Raw genomic sequence first — 11547 nt, 5'->3', positions numbered from 1 at the left:
CCCAGTCCCCAGTACAGGCTGCACAGCACGGATCTCAGGAGGGCTGGCGCGGTCAGGCTGCAGGTTCCGGGAGAGGGGAGGCCCCTCCCACTGCGGGTTAGAGACAAAGGCTTTCCGAAGATGCCCGCCTCGCTGCCCCAGCACCTCGGCCCCCTTCCCGCCAACCCAGGCGGTCACGGTCTGTACCATCTGTACCCGGAGCCAACACACCGCTTCATCGCCACCCGCAGCTCCAGGTGGTACAGCGGCTCGAGGGGCCCGCGAGGACCAGCCACTCCCGCTGCCATCCTCACTCTGCGTCCTTCCCACAATGCAACGTCCCTCCCTGCGGCGGCTTGTCAGGACTCTGGCGTACCCCAAAACGCGCCCCCAACTGCACAACCTTCCTCTCCTCCTCCTGCGCCCCCTAGACTCCCCATATCCATCCCCAAGGGTTCCCATTCTCCAGCCGCCGCCACAGCCCGGTTCTGGGCTCGCGGCCTGGCCCCAGGAGGGCGTGGGGCAGGTGTCCAGGCTGCACGCAGCCTCCGCTCCCGCTGCCGCCGTCGGAGCGCCGGGCTTAGGCGTACCGCGCAACCCCTCCCTCACCCCTTTCCCGATGTTCAATCTCCGCCAGCCGCGATCGCTGCATCCTCAGCGAGAGGCAAGAGGGGGACAGCAGGCGCCGCCGCCAGCAGAGACACCATGTGACCAGCACTGCACAGTGACACGAGTTTGGTTAAAGAGCGGGCGCGCGGTAGGGGAGGTGACGGCGCGCCGGACCAGGAGGAATGGCTTGACTTTCCCTGTTAAACCATCACAAACCATGGATGCGCACGGGCGACGCGGCCCCCAGTAGGAGAATGACTACGATTCGAGACCCTCAGCGCCCGAGCGTGTCGCAGTAAGTGCGAGGCTGGCGGGCAGTGTGTGTGGGGAGGGTGGGGTAGGGGGTGGGGAGGGGGGTGGGGGGGACTCTGATGCAATCCGCCCCTAAAAGAGGAGGAGAGCCAGGGGAGCTGGGCTGAGGTAGCCACGCCGCTCTGTCTGAAGGTCGCCGGGAACCTCCGCCCTTCACCTTCCTAGGAAATCCGCCACGCCAAGCTTCCCCGCCCAGCGCTCGCGGGCAGAGGCCACGTTTTCCCGGCTGAGGCAGCTAGACCTTGACACAAAGGACATCACACGGCCGGGAGTAAAATCCGGCAGGGCGGACACCTTGACGTCTCACCTTTTGACACTCTCCCCTTTATTGCCCGAGGTAGGGTGATTTTCCTGACTCGGGATTGCTGAGGGAGCGGCAGCGGGAGGAAAGGGATGCTGGAGATGTGCGAGGGGTGGCGGTAACGTAGAACTCGTCCGCGCCGGTCGGAAAGGAAGGGGTGTGCGGCTGTACCGAATGCGTTTGGATTTTGCTTTGGGGAAAGGAAAAGACTAGGTCTCCTGTTGTTCCGAATGCACGTGGCAGCGTAGGCAGACGTAGAGGTTCCTGATTTCACCTGGCTGTGGCTTACTTTTTGGTTCTTTTCATAGTGGCAGCGTGTGGCACCCGACCTAGTTAAATTATACGAGGGTCAGGGGTGTGCTGGGAGAGCGCAGCCGATGTGAGGGCGCGACTGCATACCCGAGGAGTGATTGTATCCCGGGGATTTGGGGTAATTCCGTGTCCGTAGGGCCCAGAGGAGAGCGTGTGATGCCCCCAAGGATGTGCGTGCGACCGGCTTGATTTCCAGGACTGGCCGCCGAGCCCCAGTAAACCCGAGCACGTTTGCCGCCCCTTAAGCTCTGCCCCTATCTCAGTAACGGAGAGGAGTAGGAGGAAGCCGGGGATAGATTGCTAAAGGATGCTGGCAGTGACTTACTGTTCTTTCCCGCCCTGGAGAGGTTCTTTCCAAAATCAAGAAGGGAAGAAAGAGAAAAGTGCTGTTTGGGAGCTGGGATTGCTGGAGCTGGCAAACAAAAGACCACCGCTTGCTTGGGGCCCAGGCTCGGACTGTCTCCCTTCCACATCACCTCCTCGCCCCATCCTGGCACCTCTCTCGTGTCCCTAAAAATGTTGGCACAAAAGGCCTTTAGACTGGCCGCGGCGGTGCGGGGAGAAAGCGCTCCACCACCCCAGTGTGAGTCCTGGGGCGAGCCGCCCCCCCATCCACCTCCCAGGGCGTCGAGCTCCTCAGCACCCCTGGGATCCTGCACGATATGGGGCTGCCGGGGCTGCCTGCAGAATCTCCCGCCTTTGTAGTTCGGCAGAACTAGTCAGAGATGGTAGAAGTGCTTATGGCGGCAAAAGGAATTTCGCGGTAACAGCGTCACGGCGTTTCCGGTGCCTTTCACAGGCTGTCTTGGGCTGGGGAGGGTGGTGCTACAATTGAGAGTCCTTTGTGTCTCGCTCTGCGGCGCAGACCCAGTTTTTATCGCACCGGTTCCCAAGTGGAAACCTAACCGCCGCCAGGATAACGTCCTTTCTCAGATGAATCCATGGTGATGTATGTAGTAAGAGGAGAAAAGACCCCAGAGCTAGGAAACGTGGCTATGGATTTGACATCTCTGCGGTGGGTTTAATTTTTTTTTTAATATAAGGAGGAGGAGAGACTAAATCAATGGTTTGCAGACTGCAGGGCCCAGCAAGGCTGTAATTTGTCACCTTGATGGAAGAAACTGTGCAGCAACTCGTGCTTGTTCTGACGTCAGACAACGGAAAGAAAACCTGAGCTAGGTGGCTGGCTGCCCTCATTGTTAAACATCTCACGCAGGTTTGGAACACATGAAATCTATGTGAAACAGGTCGAGGCACTGATCCTTTGCGGGCTCCCTTGTGGGATTTTGGTTCAACCCTAACCTCAAATAAATGGCTTTGCTCTTCAGTCATTACATTTCTCAGTATGTTGCCTTAGGCATCTGGAAACCCGCCTAGTTTAGTTTGAGGTCTTAACCTTGATGAGGTTTATTCACTTTAAAAAAAACACAAAAAACATATTCAGTAAATATTTCCGGGGGGAGGGGGCTTATTTTGTGGCAGGCAGTAACTAACAAGATACAGTTCCTGCTTCTGTGAGGCTTCTATTCACATGGGGAAACAGGCAATAAATGCAAGGATAAATGAATATCAGATATTTATTAGTACGATGGAGAAATAAAACAGGGTCATGTGGTGAGGGAGGGTGCTTGAGGTAGATGACCTTCTAGGAGTGCCTGTGTGAGAGGGTGACATTTGTCCTGAGACTAGGAGTCCAGGTATCAGGCTATTGCTAGTCTTGTCTTTTCCTCACTCTGGATGATACTTGAGGGCAAAGCCAGTATTTCTCATAATTGTTCCCCTAATGTTCAGCAGAGTAGCTACTTAATAAAATGCTTGTTGGATTGAGATCTTGGCCAACATCCATCTCATTAACTTCTTTATGCTATTGTTGACCATCCCTTTTCTACATCTCATTATTCGTTCCTCTTCTTCTAAGTTGAAACATTCATCTTTGTCTACTTTGCTTCTCTTTCTCTCTTACCTTCTCCTCACTTCTGAGCAGTTGCCAGGCCCTTGCAAATGCCCCTCAAACCTATCTTCTCATCCCCAGTCCCACTGTCCAAGTTCAAGTCCCTGTCACCTGACCTAGACATGGCAATTCAAGTAGGGTGTTGGGATACAAGAATCATGAAACAGATATGGAGGTGCCCTGAAGAAACCAGCACTCAGGGGAGGAAGATGCAAGTGCAACACGTGGTTAAGAGTGAAATAGCGAATTGATGAGGTATAACAGCTTTCTAGTGGGTCTTCTCCATACCAAGCTCCCCTAATGCAATCTCGGCACTTCCATGGTATCTGTATATCTAAAACTCATTTTGTATTTTTTAATGACCTTCTAAAAACCTTCAGTGGATTCCCATTGCCTACAATTAAAGTATAAATTCCTTAACCAAGCACTGAGCACCCTCCATAATCCAACTCCTCACCTCTCTTCATCTCTGTCCCAGTTCACCTGCTGCCCTCCCTGTCACTTTTCTGCCTCGATGTCAGTGTTGATTCCAGACTGGAATGCCTACTAAATTTCTATATATTTGTGAAGTCCTAGCCCAAATGCCAGTTTTCTACCTCTTTGAATAAGTGTCCACTGGTCACCTTTTATCATTTTCTTAAAGATGTGTTACCTTTTATGGGTTGCACTGTTGTCACTCCAGGTGATGGACTGTGGGGGATAAGGCCACAGGCTTTGAGTCAAATGTAAATATAGTCAGCCCTTGGTATCTGGAGGTTCTGCATCCCTCTATTCAACCAACTGCAGATATAAAAATACTTTTTATTTATTTTTCTTTATTATTTTAGAGAGAGAGGAAGAGAAAGGGAGAGAGAGAGAAATATCATTGAGAGAGAACATCATCTAGCCACCTCCTCCATGCCCCTCACTGGGGATCGGGCCCACAGCCTGGGCATGTGCCCTGATCAGGATCAAACCGGTGACTTCTTGGTGCATGGGTCAATGCTCAACCACTGAGCCACACCGGCCAGAAAAAAATGCTTTTAAAAACGTTATGTTGTTGCTGATGTGAGTTAAGCCTACCAGGGTTGCATCTGTATTGAACATGTACAGACTTTTATTTCTTGTCATTATTTCCTCAACAATACAGTATAACAACTATTTATATATTACTTGCATTGTTTTAGGCATTGTAAGTAATACAAAGATGATTTAAAGTATATGGGAAGATGTGCTTAGGTTATATATGCCATTTATATATGGGACTTGAGTTTCCATGGATTTTATTTATTTATTTAAAAAAATTTTTTTTCTTTATTGATTTTAGAGAGAGGGGAAGTGAGAAGGAGAGAGAGATAGAAATATTGATGAGAGAGAACATCAATTGGCCGCCTCCTGCATGCTCTCCACTAGGGATTTGGCCCACAATCTGGGCATGTGCCCTGATCGGAATCAAACTGGTGACCTCTTGGTGCTTGGGTCGATGCTCAACCACTGAGCCACACCAGCCGGACCTGCTTCCATGGATTTTTATGATCCACATGGGTCCTGGAACCAGTCCTCCTAGAATACCAAGGAATGACTGCATCAGGTCTTAACTAACCAGCCTAGGGACTTTGGGTAAGTTGGTTAGCATCTCTAAACTTCAGGGTTTTTGTGTTTTGTTTTGTTTTTTTCATTTGTTTAATGGGAATAATGATGATAATGGTGATGATGGTGGCAGTAGTGGTATCCATCTTATTGAGTTATCCTGAAGATTCAATTAAGATAATGGATGTGAAGTGCTTGGCATGGTGTTAGCACTCCATATATATTGAACTACAAAGAACTTCAGGTTTCTCATCTATCATAGGGAGTGAGGAAAGTTGATCAGTAAAGTTCCCCTTACCTCTGATGTTCTATGGCTATTTAATAATTTAAAAATACTTTTCTGAAAATAATATCTTGATGGAAACTACCTGAAAGTCTCTGGGAAAATATGCATTTGTGAAAGGTGTGTGCAGGTGGGGAAGTATGTGCATGAAATACAAACACATCCAAATCACATCATAGCCTTCAGAAAAACACACCTGGGAACGCTGATCCTAAACGAAATCATTGTTATACTTCTAAAGTTGATCACGTTATATTACCTGGTTTTCTAGTGGCCACTTGTGTGTTAGGTTACTCACTAATAGTAAAGGAATTTAGTGATTAGGAATGCCCCATGGTTTGGGGAAAATGCAGGCACTGGGGTTGTAATCAAGGAACTGCCTCAAGTGAAGTTACAGTGTGTCTTTGGCAGTACACTGGGGCAACTCATTTAACTTTATTTATTTATTTATTTATTTATTTATTTATTTATTTATTTAGGTACATGCCCCTAGCAGGAACCAGACCTGGGATTCTCTGGTCCTCAGGCTGACGCTCCAACTGCTGAGCCAAACTGGCCAGGGCTCATTTAACATTTTTATACCTTATTTCTCATCGGTCTTATGGTAATAATTGTGTCTGAGCTGCCTAAGTCACAGAGACGTGAGGATACAATGAGAACAGAACCTAGAAAATCCTTGAACGAGTTAAAGGAACTATTCACGATGATAACCATTTGAGGTTAAACACACTGCTAATGTTTGGAAGACAGGTTTAGATTAGTGATTCTCAACTCTGACTTCACATTGGTCTTACCTAGAGTTCTTTAAAGTTATAATGCCCAGACTCCATTTCCAGAAATTTACATTGAGTCAGCTTGGGGTAGAGCCCAGATATGGGAATTAAACACACACACGCACACGCACACGCATACACCACAACAAACACCAGGAGTAAGTCTAATATGCAATGGTTTAGAATTAAAAGTAGACGAAACACAATCAGAAATTAAATGAAGACCTCCATATGTTATTGATAAAGTCTTAGTAATGTGAAAGCATGATGACTTTTCCCTTAACTCGACTAAACCAACCAGTTGTTGACATCATGGAGCCACAGCCTCAGATTACAATTTATAACCTGAATTTCCCCAGGCATCAGAAGCCTGTCCAGTGAGTGATACAGCCAGGGCCACATAAAGATTTAATGTGTGGATCTCAGTTTCCATTTCTTAGGAGTGACAAAGAAGATTGAAAAAGACAGAGACAATGGAAAGCAAAGGGAAATGGATAGGCTATGGCCCAAGGAATGGGGGGAAGAGACTCTGAGTAGGAGAGAGGACTGAGTGCAGGGAAGTTGTGTTTGCTTTACTGAACTTTTTTAGGTTGTTTGTTCAGGTTGCAAACTAGTGGCTATAGAACCAAGTGAACACTGTGGCTGTAGTTTGTGTGACCTACAGTTTCTTTTATTTTTAAAAAATGTTTTTATTGATTTTTTAGAGAGAGCTAGGAGAAGAGAGATAGAAATATCAATGTGAGAGAGAAACATCAATCCACTGCCTCTTGCATGCCCCACACTGGGGATCGAGCCCACAACCTGGGCATGTGCCCTGATTGGGATGATGCTCAGTCCACTGAGTCTCACCAGCTGGGTGACCTACAGTTTCTTTTTAAATGGTTTGGAATTAGTTGTCAACATTTAAATGTCAGAATTTCATTTAAAATCTGAATTTCTGGCATTTCTTGAAAAATAAAATAAAAAGACCTGTCTTTTTTCTACAGAAATAGATGGGACTCATGTTCTCCAGCTCCTTATGCCTGATCTTGCTTTGTTCATTTTTCCTGCCTACCTGGGCCCTGGCTGCATTTATTTTTAACCCTGAGTCTAAATCTGTAGATCTTAATGCACATTAGAATCCCCTGGAGAGCATTTAAAATATCCATGCTTGGATACAATCCTAGGTCAATTTAATCAGAAACTGGGGTGTGTTGGGGAGGGGGGGCAGGTTATCACTATTATTATTGTTATTATTTTAAATCTTTTTATTTTTAATGAATTTATTGAAGTGACATTGGTCAATAAATTATATAGATTTCAGGTGTACAGTTCTATGATACGTCATCTGTATATTGTATTGTATGTTCACCATCACAAGTCAAGCCTCCTGTCAACATTTATCCCCCCTTTACCCTCTTCTACCTTCCTCCACCCCCTTACCTCTGATAATCACCATGCTGCTGTCCGGTTGTCTGTGTCTATGAGATTTGTTGTTGTTGGTGGTGGTGTTTGGTTAATCCCTTTACTTGTTCACCCAGCCCTGTAATGCCCCCTTGCCTCTAACAGTTGTCAGTCTGTTTTCTGTATCTATGAGTCTGTTTTGATTTTGTTTATTTTATTCATTAGATTCCACATATAAGTGAAATCATATGATATTTGTTTTTCTCTGACTTGCTTAATTCATTTAGCATAATACTCTTCAGGTCCATACATACTGTTGCAAAAGGTAAGATTTCCTTCTTTTTTTATTGTTGAATAGTATTCCATTGTGTAAAAGTATCCACTCATCAACTGATGGGTACTTGGCTACTTCCAAATCTTGGCTGTTGTAAATAATGCTGCAATGAACATAGGGGTGCATATATTCTTTAAAATTAGTGTTTTGGGTCGCTTCGGATATATTCCCAGAAGTGGAATCACTGGGTCATAAGGAGGTTCCATTTTTCATTCCTTGAGGTAACTACATACTGCTTTCCACAGTGGCTGCACCAATTTGCATTCCTACCAAAAGTGCATGATGGTTCCATTTTCTTCACATCCTTGCCAATACTTGTTGTTTGTTGATTTATTGATGATAGCTATTCTGACAGGTGTAAGGTGATATCTCATTATGGTTTTAACTTGCATTTTTCTGATGACTAGTGACACTGAGCATCTTTTCATATGTCTATTGGCAATCTGTGCATCCTCTTTGGAGAAGTGTCTATTCAGGTCTTTTGTCCATTTTTTAATTGTTTTTTGTTTGTTTTAGTGTTAAGTTGTATAAGTTCTTTAGAAATTTTGTGTATTAACCCCTTCAGATATATCAGCAAATATGTTCTCCCATTCAGTAGGTTGTCTTTTCATTTTGTTGATGGTTTCTTTTGCTGTGCAAAAATTTTTTAGTTTGATGTAGTCCCATTTGTTTATTTTTTCTTTTGTTTCCCTTACCCAAGGAAATAAATCAGAAAAAACATTGCTACAAGAAATGACCTTGATTTTACTGCCTATGTTTTCTCCCAGGTTTTTTATGATTTTGAGTCTTACATTTAAATCTTTAATCCCTTTTGAGTTTATTCTTGTGTGTGTTGTAAGAAGGTAGTCTAGTTTTCTTATTATTTTTTCATATATCTGTCCAATTTTCCCAGCACCATTTATTTAATAGATTATCTTGACCCCATTGTATATTCTTGCCTTCTTTGTCAAATAGTAATTGGCCATAAAGGTGTGAGTTTATTTCTGGGCTCTCTATTGTGTTCCATTGATCCATATATGTTTTTATGCCAGTACCAGACTGCTTTGGTTACTATGGCCTTGTAGTATAGTGTAATACCTCTGACTTTGTCCTTCTTTCTCAAGATTGCTGTGGCTATTAGCATCTTTTGTGGTTCCATATAAGTTTATGGAATACTTGTTCTAGTTCTGTGAAATATGCCATTATTATCGTGATAGTAATTGTGTTGAATCTATAGATTGCTTTGGGTAGTATGGACATTTTAATGATGTTAATTCTTTCTATCTATGAACATGGTGCATGCTTCCACGTATTTGTATCTACTTCATTTTATTTCTTCAGTGTCTTATAATTTTCCAAGTACAATTCTTTTACATCCTTGGTTAAATTTATTCCAAAGTGTGTTTTTTTAATGCAACTCTAAGTGGGATTATTTTCTTATTTCTCTTTCTGATAGTGCATTATTGGTATATAAAAATGCAATTGATTTTTGGATATTTATTTTGTATCCTGCTACTTTACTGAATTTATTTTTTATTTTTATTTATTTATTTTTTTGCTTGTTTGTTTTTAATTAATTTATTATTGTTACAGATGTTTCTCTTTTTTCCCCCCATTGACCCCTTCTTCCCACTCCTGCCTCCCCTTCAGTATTATTATCTATGACCTTGTTTACACATATATGTGTACAAGTTCTGTAGTTTATCTCTTCCCTCCCCTCATATCCACCTCTTTTGAAGTTTGTCAGTCTGCACCCCACTTCCATGTCTCTGGGTCTATTTTGTTCTTCAGCTTGTTTTTCATTATATTCCACAAATAAGTAAGATCATGTGATATTTGTCTTTCTTTGATTGACTGTTTTGCTTAGGATAATATTCTCCAGGTCCTTCTATGTCATCTCAAAGGATAAGAAGTATTTCTTTCTGCCCTGGCTGGTTTGGCTCAGCGGTTGGAGTGTGGGCCTCTGAACCAGAGAGTCCTGGGTTCATTTCCTGCTAGGGGCACGTACCAGAAAAAAAAAAGAAAGAAAGAAAGAAATATTTCTTTCTTATGGCTGCATAGAATTCCATTGTGTATATGTACCACAGCTTTTTTAATCCACTCATCTATTGATGGACACTTGGGCTGTTTCCAGATCTTAGCTATTGTAAATAGTGCTGCTATGAACATAGGGGTATACATATTATTTCTGATTGGTGTTTCAGGCTTCTTAGGGTATATTCCTAGAAGTGGGATCACTGGATCAAATGACAGTTCAATTTTTAATTTTTTGAGGAAACACCATGTTGTATATCATAGTGGCTGCACCAGTCTGCATTCCCACCAGCAGTGTACTAGAGTCCCCTTTTCTCCACACCCTCATCACACTTGTTTGATGATTTGTTGATGGCAGCCATTCTGGTAGGTATGCTGAATTTACTTTTTAGTACTAATAGTTTTTTGATGGAGTCTTTAGAGTTCTTTGTTTATAATATCATGTCATCTGTAAATAATGACAGTTTTACTTTTTCCTTTCCAATTTGGATGCCTTTTTTTTTCTTTTTCTTGTCTGATTGCTGTGGCGAGAACTTCCAGTACTGAGTAAGAGTGGTGAAAGCAGACATCTGTCTTGTTCCTGATCTTAAGGGATATGCTTTTCATTTTTGCCCATTGAGTGTGATATTGTCTGGGGGTTTGTCATACATGGCCCTATTGCATTAAGGTATGTTTCCTCCATTCCCATTTTGTTGAGAGATTTTATCATAAATGGGCACTGAATTTTATCAAATGCTTTTTCTGCATTTATTGATAGATCATGTGATTTATTTATTTATTTATTTATTTATTTATTTATTTATTTATTTTGGTATGTGCCCCTAGCAGGAACTGGTCACCAGGGTTGATCATGTGATTTTAATCTTTCATTTTATTTATATGGTGTATGCCATTTATTAATTTGCACATATTGTATCAACTTTGCATTCCAAGAATAAATTCCACTTGATCATAGTATATGATCTTTTTAATGTATTGATGAATCCAGTTTGCTAATATTTTACTGAGGATTTTAGCATCTATATCCATCAGGGAGATTGGCCTATTATTTCCTTCCTTTGTCATGACTGTATCTGATTTTGGAATTGGATAATGCTGACCTTGTAAAATAAGCCTGAGAGTCTTCTCTCCTCTTGAATTTTTGGGATAGTTTGAGAAGGATAGGTATTAGTTCTTCTTTGAATGTTTGGTAAAATTCACCAGTGAAGCCATTACATTCAGGACTTTTGTTTGTTGAGAGTTTTTGTTGTTGTTTTTTATTGCTACCTCTATTTAAGTAGTTGTAATTGGTCTATTCAGATGTTCTGTTATGTTTCTAGGAATGTATCCATTTTGTCTATATTGTCCAATTTGTTGGCCTATAGTTGCTCATAATATTTTCTTATAAGTTTTTATATTTTTGTAGAGTGAATTATTTCTCCATTTTCATTTCTGATTGTATTTATTTGAATCCTCTCTCTCTTTTTTTCTTGATAAGTCTGGTTAAGATTTGTCAATCTTGTTTATCTCTTCAAAGAACCAGCTCCTGGTTTTATTGAGCTTTTGTATTGTTTTTTAGACTCTATTTCATTTATTTCTGCTCTGATGCTCTGATATTTATTCTTTCTTTTTTTTTTTTTTTTACTCACTTTGGGCTTTTTTGTTGTTGTTTTTCTAGATTAAGTGTAAATTTATATTGTTTATTTGAGATTTTTTGTTTCTTGAGGTAGGCCTGTAATGCTATGAATT

General features: G+C 42.5%; 1 protein-coding gene across 3 annotated transcripts in view; it reads left to right on the top strand.

Moving 5' to 3' along the window:
• Nucleotides 1–735: 735 nt before the first annotated feature.
• SLC38A1 (solute carrier family 38 member 1) overlaps nt 736–11547 on the top strand; it is a 66259-nt gene continuing 55447 nt past the window's right edge. The window contains exons 1-2 of one of the 3 annotated variants that reach the window (XM_036250938.1): nt 736–883; nt 1066–1237. The gene's annotated coding sequence lies outside the window, so the exon portion shown is untranslated. Of the gene's footprint in view, nt 884–1038; nt 1238–11547 lie in introns of those variants that run through there. The other 2 variants (XM_036250940.1, XM_036250939.1) reach the window with 2 other exon arrangements.

The sequence above is a fragment of the Molossus molossus genome, unplaced genomic scaffold (assembly GCF_014108415.1).
Source record: "Molossus molossus isolate mMolMol1 unplaced genomic scaffold, mMolMol1.p scaffold_m16_p_10, whole genome shotgun sequence".
NCBI classification, from domain to species: domain Eukaryota; kingdom Metazoa; phylum Chordata; class Mammalia; order Chiroptera; family Molossidae; genus Molossus; species Molossus molossus.
The sequence above is the reverse complement of the archived record's forward strand: the minus strand, read 5'-3'. Positions and strand labels throughout refer to the sequence as shown.